Here is a 14250-nt window from a genome sequence, read left to right on the forward strand (position 1 = left end):
TGGATGACATTGTTTTGTGCATTTTATATGTAAGCCGTTTTCTCATATGATTTAGTGAATTATAACCAGCAAGTAACTAACAAGTAATTTTGTTTCTGCATCGCTTTCTGACACCACCTCACACACCACCCTCTCTCCCCTCCCACTCCACCCAAGTGGTCGGATTTTAAATGAAAAGGCTCTGATGTTATGCTGCAATTTGACTTCCTAATTGTTTTTTGTAACCATGGGAGCATTTAGTTGATTTTGTGCATCTGTGGAGAGTGATTAAAGTAAGTTTGTCTGACTGGAAACTTAGGGCCTTTGCTTTCATTTGAATAACCAATTCTCTCTTCCTCTATTACTCAAAAGTCCTTATTTAATATGATGATATTCGCTCTTGTGTTTTACGTCTGTATTTAAAAAGCCAATCTGCCCTTCCATTTTCAATTAACTGTGCACTTATACCCATATATGCCCATATGCTGTGCTCTTTTTAGGTGCTCCCTTGATTATATTGTCTGCCATCTTCCAACCAAAATATGCCCATAACTTTTCTCAGCATTGAATTTCATCTTCCAACAATCCTGCCCACCTGTCTCTTTGAAGTTGATTACTATTCTCCTCTCATCCTTTTTATCAAGTTGTGAGATAACAGGACATAAATTGAATGTTTAATGAAACCTCATAATTGTAATGGAGTATCGGTCCAAATTTATATAATCAAATCTCTCTAAAGGAGCTTGAATCCATCACAATATACAAACAAGGAATTGCAGAAGGGTGCTGACCCAAATGTTCCCTATCCATGTTCTCCAGAGGTACTGCCTGACCTGCTGAGTTAATCCAGCACTTAGTGTCCTTTTGAAAAAATCCACCACAACTCACTCAGAAGTGCTACTGTTGGAACTAGTGGCAACAGTGCTTTTGCGTATATTAGCAAAAACATATTTGAAAAATTAATCAAATGGCAGTTTGCTCAGTTACATTTAAAAGAATGTAATGACAGTACATATTTTAGCAAGACTTTTTCATGGAACAGATGTATTCAAGGATGAATGCTTTATGAGATGGGGCTGATTTGTGGGGGGAAAAAAGCATGTTACTTGGTTAAACAGTTGAGGTGACCAGAATGAGGTTGAAACTCAAGCACAAAATTTCTGTGGATTTGCTGCATTCCACTTTGGATTCTGGCCTTTCATAGCATTGCTTTCGACATCTACCTCCATTATCCTTCTATTGAATTACAACCAATAAATGTTTGTGCAGTGAATATTTAAATTGCAGTGAATATAACTTAGCTTCTTTTTCCTCTTAGAATCAGCAGCAAAACACAAAGTGCTGAAGTTTGTAAGGTCTTGGAGCAGAATTAGGATATCTACTCCACCATTCAATCATGGCTGATCTATCTTTCCCTCTCAACCACATTCTCCTGCCTTCACCCCATAACCCCCTAACATCCTTACTAATCAAGAATCTGTCAATCTCCACCTTAAAAATATCCATTGACCTTTCCTCCACAGCTGTCTGTGGCGATACATTGCACAGATTCACAACACTGACTAAATAAATTATTTCTCATCTCCTTTCGAAAGGCACAACCTTTTATTCTGAGGCTATGGCCTCTGGTCCTCGACTCTCCAACTAGTGGAAACACCTTCTCCACATTCACTTTATCAGACCTTTCACCATTCGGTAAGTTTCAATGAGGGCCCCCCACCTTATCCTTCTAAACTCCAGCGAGTACAGGCCCGGTGCCCTCAAAAGCTTATTATGTTAACCCAATCATTCCTGGGATCATTCTCGTAAACCTTGGGGTGGTAAATCTTTGGAATTCTCTATCCTGAATGTTTGAGGGAAAGTTGAAAACTAGATTAAAACATTTTTAAGGTAGACAAAAATGCTGGAGAAACTCAGCGGGTGAGGCAGCATCTATGGAGCGAAGGAAATGGGCAATGTTTCGGGTCGAAACCCTTCTTCATATTAAAATTTTTAAAATATTTTTTTAATTACACGAAGATTACTAAAGTTTAAAATTAACATTTCTTAAGCAGTCAGGCCATAACAACATACAGGACGACGATTCGTCATAGACACCAATAGCACAGATGATATGTGTCCTGGGCACCTTATATGTCCATATAAAGAGCACAGTGTGCAGCCCTGATCCCCCGCTTTCTTTGAAGACTGCAATTTAAAGCCCTTGATAATTTTGTCAGACGCTTGCCAGTTTCTAAATTTGACACAGCACAATGATTGCTATTTTTAGTCACTGCAGTGCTACACGGCTTGAAGCACCATCTAGTATTGCACCCGTCCATAGGTAAAGCTTATTCTCATTGTGTCTACCATGCCTGGAACTTTCCACATGTTCCAGCAATGTTGACTGCTGATTTGAAAAATAGATTATCACTTGTTGGATACACAAGATGTAATTCTTGCATAATATAATTAATTGCACACTTTCGGCAGTGGACGATAAATGTGTTAATCATATTTTTTAAATCAAAAACGACCTTTGATTATTTCAGCACTGTAAACAAATTCTCCATCTCCCAAATCCTTGAACATACAAATTTGTATCCATCTTTATTACATTTTTTTGTTTGAATCTCTGAAAACTGATTGAAGTCGGGTAATGATGCCACGATTGCTCAAAGTCCCTCTAAATGTCTTTACTTGAGCTAGAATATCGACCAGAACTTTGCTTGCCACTTGTAGCCACTTGTAGCATTGTGTGTCACTTAGATACACCTGCAGAACCCGCGACCAATTTTGCAAGGCTGACTATATAAAAGATTATAAACCACTTACCAATAATCACATGCACGCTGCCAACATAACTTCTTTGCTTCATTGATGATTGATGTGAAAACTCTTGGTGACGTTTCGCATTCATATCCCTTTTTCAATAGGGTTGCATTGTTACCTTAATCCTAATTCCAAAAGAGGTGACGTGTGAGAATAATTGCCAGTTAAAAATGAGAATTTGAAATATATTCAATTATTGGAACAAAATGCTTTAACCCTTTTGGCCATTATCTTAGGCAATGATATCAATAATAAAATTCATTCCTCACTCCCACTTTACTTTTATTCAGGCAGAGGGTGTGAGTTGCATTGTTAAATCTCAGGTGGCCTGCATAATTGAATATAGGGAGCCAGTGTCAACGCAAGGCTTGGAGAATCTCAGGGTACTGCAAGTATATCTGTCTTTTGGTTAGGAGATCAAAGTTATAGCCAATACTTTACTTGCAATCTCACTAAGACTCAACATAATTGTTTAATCTTTAACCTTGTTCTGGTATTTTCTTGCAATAAACTCCACCATACTATTTGCCATCCTAGCTACCTGCTGCACCTGCATGTCAGGTTTCTGTAATATGCATACAGGACACTTAGGTTTCTTTGAATGTCAACATATCCCAATCTTTCACAATTTAAAAATACTTTGCACTTCTATGTTTCTACAGATATTGAAAAGGCACCTTTCTCCACATTATACGCATTCTATTTTTCCCACGTTGTACTCTGCCAGTGAATGTGAATGGAGCGCAAGAATGGGGCCTTAGTGTGTTTGAACAGTAATCGCAAACATCACCAGGTGAGCCAGATGTTGAACCATTGATTCCTACTCTTTATTTTGCTAGTGGCTAACCATCTCTCAAATCACGCTGGTACATAGTCCCCAAATTTCATTAGTCCTGTTTTGTTTACCAATCTGCACTGTGGGATTTTATCAAAAGTTTTCAGAAAATCCAAATACTACAAATATTGTAATTTCACTACTCCCCACTGAATCCTCAACAGTATCCTGTCAAAGAAGTCCAGAATGTTCTTGAATATAATTCATTTTTCATAAATAAGTTTATTTTGCTCAATGCTATCATTTTCATATTGTTTCATATTGGTATTTTCATAACTGCCAATGTCTGGTTCAAAGATGAATAGTTCATTTTTCTATCTCTCCCTTTTCTTGAAATAATGGGGTCTTATCTGCCACCCTTGAATTCAGTGATCACTCCAGAAAGTTTAGAATTTTGGAAGATACTAACTGGAGAATCCATTATATACACAACTACCTCTGTCAAAGCTCTGTGAAATTAATTTTCAGGACCTTGGTATATATCAGTTTTTAGAATCATTAACTTATTTTGATTATTTGTTAAGGCTTATACTGTTATCTTTTATTTCCTGTTTGCATTTGGCACTATTATATCTGGGAGTTTTTTCATGCCTTCTTTACTAAAGAGCCATATTATGTGTTTAATATCTCTGTAATTTCCATATTCCCAGTGAAAATGATCCCTCCTCTGGATATCATATCTTGGGAAAACATCAGCTCTGCATCTATCTCGACTAATCCTTAAATAATTTTAATTTTCAATAAGTGCTCTTCTGAGCTTGTAGGCTGAGTTTGCTCAACACCCCTCATTCAACTAATTTCACAAATCATTCTGGTGAACCTTTCCTGCACTCCCTTCCATTGTGTGACACAGAGCTATATCAATGATCTTTTTGTTACCTAAAACAACTGTTAACAAAAAATAGCCGAATGGTCGCCAAGCCAGCAGAGACAAATTAAATGAATAATTTGTTTACATGTCTGGAGGCTTGCAGAAATAAATGAGTGAGTTGACATGTGAATTCCACATAAGGACTGCAGATTTCAACAGGTTGGATTAGGCTGTAAAGGCTGACTACTGTCAAGAGTTAATGCAAAGAATGAATGGAAGCAGTGCCCCAGGGAAGTCCGTGAAGATAGATTTGTGCACCATTCTGATCTTTTCACGTCGTTATATTTTATTGTCATTTTTATCATTACCATATTTGTTCTATGAGCTATATGTGAACAAGGAATTTCATTGCACTCTGGTGTATATGACAATAAACTAATCTAATACTATCCAACCCTCTTACCTTCTGAATTCATTTTCCATGCAGGCCTCTTGAGAATCCTTAAATTTATTTGATCCACTTCACAAACACCTTAAACTGCTAAAACTGCTAAAACTTGAAGGTCTGGAATTCTATTTCTAACCATCTCTATCTTGCTATGTGTTTGAAGCGGCTTAATAACAAACTATTTGCTGACATGACCTAATCTTTCAGTGTGTGGGTCAGATCTGTTTAAAATATATATTTAAAACAATATATATAAACGGAAGAAGGTGTTTTGTAATCATTGTACCTTAGATCCAGTGCACCACTTTACCCATTTTGTATGAAGCTGTTGCAAATAAATCACTATATTTTAATCCACATTGTGCATCTCTGAAATGGCGAGCTCTTATATAGAGTGTTCCTTCGACCAGGGTTATTAAGCCACTGTCAGAAATACCAACGTTTTTCAGGAGGATTGAGATTTTTGATGTTTTCACCCCTTCTAAATTATACTACAATTATTCTGACCTGCATGGTGACCAATCTCATGAGCTCCAAATATCTGATGATCAAAGATCACTTGTTCCAGTATTCAGCGCTAACCATTTCACCACATTCTCCAGATATTTAAGAGCCTAACGGGTCCCTGGGAAATAATGGCTGGATCATGTTCAATCTCACTCACTTCCTGCACACAACTATAATATTTTTATACTACAAATGTTTTAAAGTAAGTTATTTTGTAATTATGCTGCTATTAAAAACTAACGTCTTGAAAAAGAAAGGTAACAAAAATAAGTTAAATACAACTTTTTCCTGAACATCAGTGACTCATTCACACAGAGGGTTTTTTTACAGAGGAGTCTGATGAAGGGGTTCGGCCCGAAACGTTACCTATTCCTTCTCTCCAGAGATGCTGCCTGTCCTCCTGTGTTACTCCAGCTATTTGTGTTTATTTTCGAGGTGAACCAGCACCTGCAGCCCACGCTTGGAATAAAGCACATGGGTCATTAGAAAGTGTATTCATCTTCTTAGCTCAAAGTACTTTGATTAGCTTCTCAAATGTTTAATTGCTGGGTAGTTTGGAGAAGAAACATTCGCAATTTTGACACTTTGCTAGTATATGTATTGAATTACACGCTACTGTGTACGAGCACGATGAATGAAAATAATGTCACATTGCAAATGTATTTCTGTTGGTGTTAAGAATAGGATATAGTTTTGAGAAAAAAAAGTTTCTCTTATAAAACTCAGACGGCTGCAATTCGGTATTGGAAAAAAAAAGTTCTTAAGTCAGTATTGGTCAAAGATCCTAGTGCAAGTGACGAGTCCAAAGGCAGAGAGTTGGTGCTTAACTTTCGACACGTTCTGTACTTCTGTGCACAAAAACAGATGTTGAACAGTAGAGGGCAAAATGTGGATCTGCTACTCACAAAGCAGCACACAAAGCGTCTGCAGCAACATTATATGCAATCAAATGGAGAGTCGTGCATATTGGAAGACGAAATTAATTAAACAGAAAATAATAATAGCATTTTAAATGCCCAATGTTTGCAAGATTACTAATAAAACTGTCTGGAATATGAACTGGCCATACACAAGATATAAACAGAGTGCAATGAACAAACGTTCACTTAACTTACCATATATATCGTTACCAGCAGATGGAGAAAGTCTGGGAACAAAAATAAAAAAATGTTTTATTCTAATTATTTTCCAGAACTTTTCAGATAAGCTTGCATGTTACAATTGATAATCTGTATAAATTGGTTCAGATTGAAACGCTCGCATACATTGGCCGGTTAGCTCAGTTGGTTAGAGCGTGGTGCTAATAACGCCAAGGTCGCGGGTTCGATCCCCGTACTGGCCAACTTTCTTTTTTCCCACGAATCATACGAGGTAATAAACCAGGGTAAAATAAATAAGAGCTGCATATTCATTTAGTCGTTTTTATTTTGCTGATAAATATTTAATCTTATATTTCAGATGAGTTTTTTTTTCTCTTCTCGTAATTTCACACCCTTCATTCTTTCAAACCTCAGTCGTTTACCACTGGTGTCACTCTCTCCCCATCTTCACTTTGACACTCCCCTTGCCCCTGCAATTTAAAGTCTTTTCACACTTTGACAGCTTCTGATCAAATGTTATTGGCCTGAAATGTCAAGTCTGTTTCACTTTGCACAGATAGTGCCTGCCTAGCAATTTCTGTTCTTATCTCAGATTTTCAGCTTCTGCAGTATTTTGCTTTAAGTTTAAACCCATCAAGTTGATATTCTCCCCCCCCCCCCCCCCCACAACATCAGTCTGAAGAAGGGTCTCGACCCGAAACGTCACCTATTCCTTCGCTCCATAGATGCTGCCTCACCCGCTGAGTTTCTCCAGCATTTTTGTCTACCTTCGATTTTTCCAGCATCTGCAGTTCTTTCTTCAACAAGTTGATATTAATGGTGGTTTGGGACGTCACATTCCCTATGTTATATTGAAACAGAATTGAGTGCTTTGTGGCCCTATGTCTTGTGATAGTTATTTCCTCTGCAGCGCTGAATGCCTGTAATTTTTCATTCTATCACTCAGAGGCACAGTTGACTTTTGCTGCATCCGTTACACTTCTCTATTGCCTAATATTACCATAATTGGCTTTACACTGAAATCTCCTGTGGTGGAATCTCCCTTCTAAATCACACGTTTAACTTCAGTTAATCAATCCGCAATAATAACTGGGAGTAACAGCCAGTGTAACCTTCCCCCCCCCCCCCCCCCTGTGTGTCTTGTTGCTTTTTTTGGTATGACTGTATGGCAAAATAAAATTCTTTGTATGTTGCAAAACATACTTGGCTAATAAATTAATTACGATAAATCATATCAATAGTGAGTACATCAGATAGTGCATTTAAAATAAAGAGTGTAGAATATGGAGTTAGTGCTGCAGAGAACGTGCATATAAAATAGTGCAAAGGTCATAACAAGGTAGGTTGCAAGATCAGGAATTCATCCCCACCATATGAGAGATCCAGGAATGCATATGGTGATATCGAGAATGCAAGGGGGTGAATAATGGACTTCTTCAGAGAGGGAAACTAGAGATATAGAAGGGTAAGGTGTGAAAACGACAGATCAAAGCAGACAACGGTTAAGGAAATGTAGAATGGTTCATTGATGGCTGAGGGGAAGTTGACGAGGCATACAAACAGTGAAATTAATCAGGAGGACAGTGCAATTCAGAGAACTCGGGTGTGGGAGGGACGGAGATGGAAAGCAAGGGTTACTTGAAGTTAGAGAAATCAATATTCATACTGCTGGGTTGTAAGCTGCCCAAGCTTACACCCCAAGCTCTATAAACCTATCCTACCCATGTACCTGTCGAAATGTCTCATAAACATTGCAATGGTACCTGCCGCAATTATCTGCTCTGACAGCTCATTCCATATACTCACCACCCATTGTGTATAAAACCGACTCCTCAGGTTCCTATTAAATCTTGGCCCCCCTTCACCTTAACCTATGTCCTCTAGTTCTCAATTCCCCTAATTTGGGCAGGAGACTCTGCTCGTTTCTTGATCTATTCCTTTCATGGTTTTGTACATTTCTATAAGATCATCCCTCATCCTCCTGCACTCCAACGAGTAGTCTTAGCCTGCTCAACCGCTCCCTATAGCTCAGACCCTCATGTCCTCGCAATATTCTCATAAACATTCCCTGCACCCTTTCCAGTTTGACATCTTCCATCTAACATGGTGCCCAAAACTGAACACAATATTCAAAATGCGGCCTCACCTCCGTCTTATATAACTGCAACATGTCCCCCCAACCTTTATACTCAATACTCTGACTGACGAAGGTCTTTTTGACCATCCTATCTACCTGTGACACCAATTTCAAGGAATTATGTACCTGCACTCCTACATCCCTCTGCTCTACACGCCCCCCAGCCTTCCCATGCACTATATCCTGCCCATGATAGACTTCCAAAAATGCAACACCTCACATTTCTCTGTATTAAATTCCAACAACCATTCTTCAGCCCATCTGCCCAACTGATCAAAATCCTGTTACAATTTTTGAAAACCATAGAGTATACAGTCATAAGTAACACAATACTGAAACAGGCCCTTTGGTCCATCATGTCTACGCCCAACAACATCCACTCATGTCATCTCCCATCACATTAATTTCTGAATGAAAGGCAGGAGATAGTTTTGTTTCTGGCCCATTGCAGGAAATACAAAACAAATCAGTTTCAAATGAGAACCAGGCAGTTTTCTGAAAATGTGTAGGTTAATCCAAGCGAGAAAAAAGTTTCCATTTCAGAATTTAAGCAAAAGCTGCTGCAATGTGTAATGTTTATTTTACTTTAAATATAGTCATCCAGTTTTGTGACTGCTTTTACACAACTTACTTTCCTGCTGAATTAATGTGATATCAAAGTGATTTTTCCTGCTCATGAAACGTTCGGGAGAGTTGCCATAGCTTTGGAGTGAAAAGCATTGCACATTTGAGCACCATTTGAATATTTCACAGTACCCAAAAACCACTCAGGGAACATAAACTGTGTAATAGTCGGTAATAATTAAACAGCAACTGCGGTTAAAATTATTTGGCTGTAAAAGGTATGGCCCGCAGTGAAATGGAAAAGCACAACATAAACCATAATCATACTTTATTAGCCAAGTATGTTTTGCAACATACGAGGAATTTTATTTGCCACAGTCATACCAATAAAAAGCACGAGAACACACAAAATACATTTTAACATAAACATCCACCACAATGATTCCTCCACATCTCTCACTGTGATGGAAGCGAAAAAAAGTTCAATCTCTTCCCTTCTTTGTTCTCCCGCGGTCGGGGGCCTCGAGCCTTCCGTTGACGGGGTGATCTTGGTTCCTGTAGCCGGCGGTCGGGCCCTCCGCGTCAGGGCGATCAAACTCCTGCATCGGGGGGGAATCTCAGCTCCCCCGCATCGGGCGTTCTAATCCCGAGTCGGGGCTAGTCCAAACCTTCTGCGTTGTTTGGAGCTCCCGACTTCGATCTCTACCTGAGACTGCGAGCTCCTCGATGTGAAAACCGCAGGTTGCGGTTGGAGCGTCAATCCCACACAAGGGATCCCAGGCAAGCGATCCCAGCCAGTCCACGTCCCCGCGGTGGGGCTCAAAGTCAGTCCCGAGTAAGGCCTCCAGCTCCAGGATGTTAGGCCACAGAGTGACCAGAGATATGATCCGGAAAAGGGGAGAAGGCAGGAACGGGGTACTGATTGGGGATGATCAGCCATGATCACATTGCTGGCTCAAAGGGCCGAATGGCCTACTCCTGCACCCATTGTCTATTGAAAACAATCGTATCTCCAGCAAGGTAACAGATTGAAAAATAGTTTCCCCCGACCCTCTCCCCTACCCCTCACATAAAACAAACTAGAGAACATTAACACATACTTTTAAAACACACTATAAATAACAAAAAAAAAACGAAAATACAGACTGACTGTTGGCGAGGCTGCCATCGTGCGGCGTCCCCTGGTAGTCCAAATATGGTTATATTTTGTTTAAAGCGGAATTAATTTCAGTTTTGACTTAAATTAGCAACATACAGAATAAACAGCAATTTTATTCTCTTCCCAAATATATGACATATTTATACATTCTTCCAGTGAATCCGATATAGATTAAAAACCAACGTAAAACAACAAAGGAACTTGTTAACTGCTCATATTGAATGCTCAATGCACAAATTGCACACTGATGGAGAATCAATCTGAGAAACTGCAAGAGAAACAAACACAAGGAGTAACAAGTTTTCTCTCAAAGTAAATTTTAATAAGAAATTGGCTGTTATATAACTGAATTAACTCTGGCTACCCAAGAACACAGTATTTTATCTTCCACAGTTGTATACATTTCACAAAATAGGCTGTCAGTTGGGAGCACTCTTCCAAGTCAGAGGTTGTGGCAGATCACACTTTAACAGCAGTACAAAATCGACACTGATACTCCAGTGTAGTATAATGGTGTAGTACTGCTGCAGGTAATGTTTTTCAAAGGAGATAATAACCAACTGCAGGGCTCAAAATTAGCGGTTGCCCGGGTGCCAATGGCCACCTAAAATGCCGCCGGGCAACCTAAATGCCGAGTCATTTTGCCGGGCTTGGCACTGCAGATACTGGTTTATACCAAAGATATATCCAAAAAACTGGAGTAACTCAGCAGGTCAGGCAGCATCTCTGAGAAAAGGAACAGGACGTTTCGTGTCGGCGGCGACTGTAGTGCGGACAAAGATACTAGGTGCGAGGTGATGGAGGGTCGGAGCGAATAATGTGCCCCAAACTGCAACAGCGGCTCCACCTCCCCCCCCCCCCCCCCCTGATAGCGGCCGCTGTGTGCCACTCCGCCAACAGCGATAAACGCTTTCAAAACAAACCCTCCCGCCCACCGAGGCCGGGAGGGAGGGAGGGAAGAAGGAAGGGAGGGAGGAAGGAGGAGGCCCCTTCTGCCATCTGAAGCAAAGATCTTATATCACCTGCACCGCTCGGCCCCGCACTTTCCCGTTGGCTGGCGGAAGAGGGGAGGCGGTGGCGAGGAGATCCCAATTGCCTCTCCCATTGGTAACGGCAATTGGCGGTGGACAGGGACGGCCAAGGCAGCGGGGCGATGATGCCGGAGTTGTCCGAGGAGCGCTGACCATCCTTCCTCCCCACCTCCTCCCTCTCTCTCACGCCACCTTCCACCCCCGCTTATCCTGGGACCCCTCCTCTCAATCCCGCACTGATCCCCATTCCCGCCTCTATTCAGTCCTCACTGACATCCCCTGTGCTCCCTTCCCCATCTACCCCCCCCCCCCTCCCATCTATTCATCCTGCACTGATCTCCCTATCCACTTCGCATTGATTCTCCTGCCACCCCCAATCCATCCTACACTGGTCCCAAATTCATCCTGTACTGACCCCCCCTTCCCATCCATCCTGCACTGCTCCCCCCATCCATCCTGCACTGCTCCCCCCATTCATCCCGTACTGACCCCCCATCCATCCTGTAGTGATCCCATCCATCCTGTAGTGATCTCCCCATTCATCTTTCACTGAACCACCCATTCATCCTGTACTGAACCCCTCATTCATCCTGTACTGTACCCCTCATTCATCCTGCGCTGACCCCCCCCCATCCATCCTGCAGTGATACCCCCATTAATCCTGCAGACCCTCCGATCCACACTGTACTAACTGTCCTGATTCCATTCACCCTGTAGTCCCCCCCCGCCATTTATCCTGCACAGACCCCCTGATCCACACTGTACTGCCCCCCCCATTCATCCTGCGCTGATCCCCCCATTCAACACCACCGACATCCCTCGCGCTCTCCCCTCACTTTTACCTACTCCAACCAACACACACTAATTCCCCTGCCTCAATTCATCCATTCTGCACCGATTACCTTCTCAAACCCACCCCCCCCCCCTCCCCCGACCCTATTGTGCTGGAAATGTCTTCAGAGCGAACATTGATTATGTTTGATAACGGAATGCAATCAAAGTTTTAATTCCCAATGTTTGTTTTAATCCATAAAGATGGATTAATTAAATTGTGAACATGTGAAACATTAAAACCGCAGTGTTCGATTGTCACTGCTACCGTTGACACATTATTACAGAATTTATTTTAACGGCAAATCCAATGTTCTTAATATGGAGTATCAGTACTGTAGTTATTTAATGAGCAACATTCACAACTATACGTTGGATTTATCCAGGTTTTACTTCTACAGTCAGTCATATACATCACAAATTTGGTCAGGAGATATTTCAGTTGAAATTTTAATGTTAATTCTGAAGTGGGAATGATGGAAACAGCGTTTATCAATACATTTTTTTAAATCTGGTGCGTACAAACTGGGTATCTTCATTGCTGTTCACAACATATACATCTAATCTGAATGTCCGGTAATGTGGCGTTTTGACACCTTTAAACATATTACCAAAAGAACATTTGCTGCAGTTATGTCCTTTGGCCATCTCGTGTCAGTTAGTGTAATGTTCAACCTGTCAGATGGGTATAGTCGGTTTTAACAGCTATTATCATAAAATGCCTTTAGGAATTTCCTTGCAACCTGTGTATTTGTGGGAAGCGAGAGTGTTTCTGTACCAATAGCAATAACGACCCATGCAATGATAATTTTCAGTCCTTCACAGAAAACATGCTTGCATCAATCTGTAGTGTGTATGGTTAAGCATATATGTTACCATGGTCCAGGATTTATTGACACGTTGATCATACGCTGAATAATCCAACCACATTTTTGTTTGGAAGTGGAAAGAAATAATAGAAATTGCATTAATTGCAATGTGTAAAAAGAGTTGAGATACTGTATTATAATTTTGCTGCACGTCATTGTGGTGTATATCATGTCTTGATTTAGCTTGTGACTTTATTTGAAGCAGAAATAATAATTCCGACTGGCAACTACGCACTTCGTCCGAGCACATTATTGCACTTGTCATGCAAGCCGTCTTAAATGACCACCTAAACTGTAATTTGGCAACCTAAAAAGCTGCCTAGGTTGCCCGGCTGGCAACAGGGAAAAAAAGTTGAGTGAGAGCCCTGCAAGGTATACATTAAAAATTATATTGCACTATTTCAAAAAGTTGTTCTTCCCCAGATATCAGAGCCAACACTGATTCTACAATGAACATAACAAAATCTAATCTCTGGTCACGGTTATTTTGCTTGTGAGGGCTTCCCGTACTCATGTTGACGGCTGCATTTTCCACAAGTGATTCGATTTTTTTAATTGTGCACTGGTCGAAAAGGATATGTGAATGCCTTGAAAGGGAAACATGCTCAATAAAATGGCAGATGGAGTTTAATTTGGGCAAGTGTGAGGTGCTGCACTTTGGGAGGTCAATTCAAAGAGGAAAATACAGAATAAATGGCAGGGCCCTTAGATACTTTCATGTAGAGAAATCTTGGGGTGCAACTCCACGGTTCCCTAAGTGAAACAAAGTATGGTAAAGACAGAAGATAGGCACAGAAACCTGAAGTAACTCAGTGGGACAGGCAGCATCTCTGGAGAGAAGGAATGGGTGACATTTCGGATAAAGACAGCATACTTGCTTTCATCAGTTGGGGCATTGAGTATAAAAGTTGTGAAGTCGTTTTGTAATTGTAATTGTATAAAACTTTGGTTTGGCTGCAGTTGGAGTATTGCGAATAGTTCTGATCAAAGGTTCATTTATTGTCACATACACCAATTGGTGTAGTGAAATTCGAGTTGCCATTGCAGCACATTAATAATACAACATAACATTATAAAGGAATTTAACATTAAACATAAAAACATCCCCCCACAATGGTTCCCACTGTGAGGGAAGGCATAAAGTCCAGTCCCCATCCCCTTGTCCACC

The 14250-nt window shown here is 40.6% G+C and overlaps 1 non-coding gene across 1 annotated transcript; it reads left to right on the forward strand.

Moving 5' to 3' along the window:
• Positions 1-6659: 6659 nt before the first annotated feature.
• Positions 6660-6733, forward strand: trnai-aau. Its single transcript has one exon. It is a non-coding gene; the product is annotated as a tRNA-Ile (tRNA).
• Positions 6734-14250: the final 7517 nt, after the last annotated feature.

Source organism: Amblyraja radiata, chromosome 2, assembly GCF_010909765.2.
Source record: "Amblyraja radiata isolate CabotCenter1 chromosome 2, sAmbRad1.1.pri, whole genome shotgun sequence".
Classification (NCBI taxonomy): Eukaryota; Metazoa; Chordata; class Chondrichthyes; order Rajiformes; family Rajidae; genus Amblyraja; species Amblyraja radiata.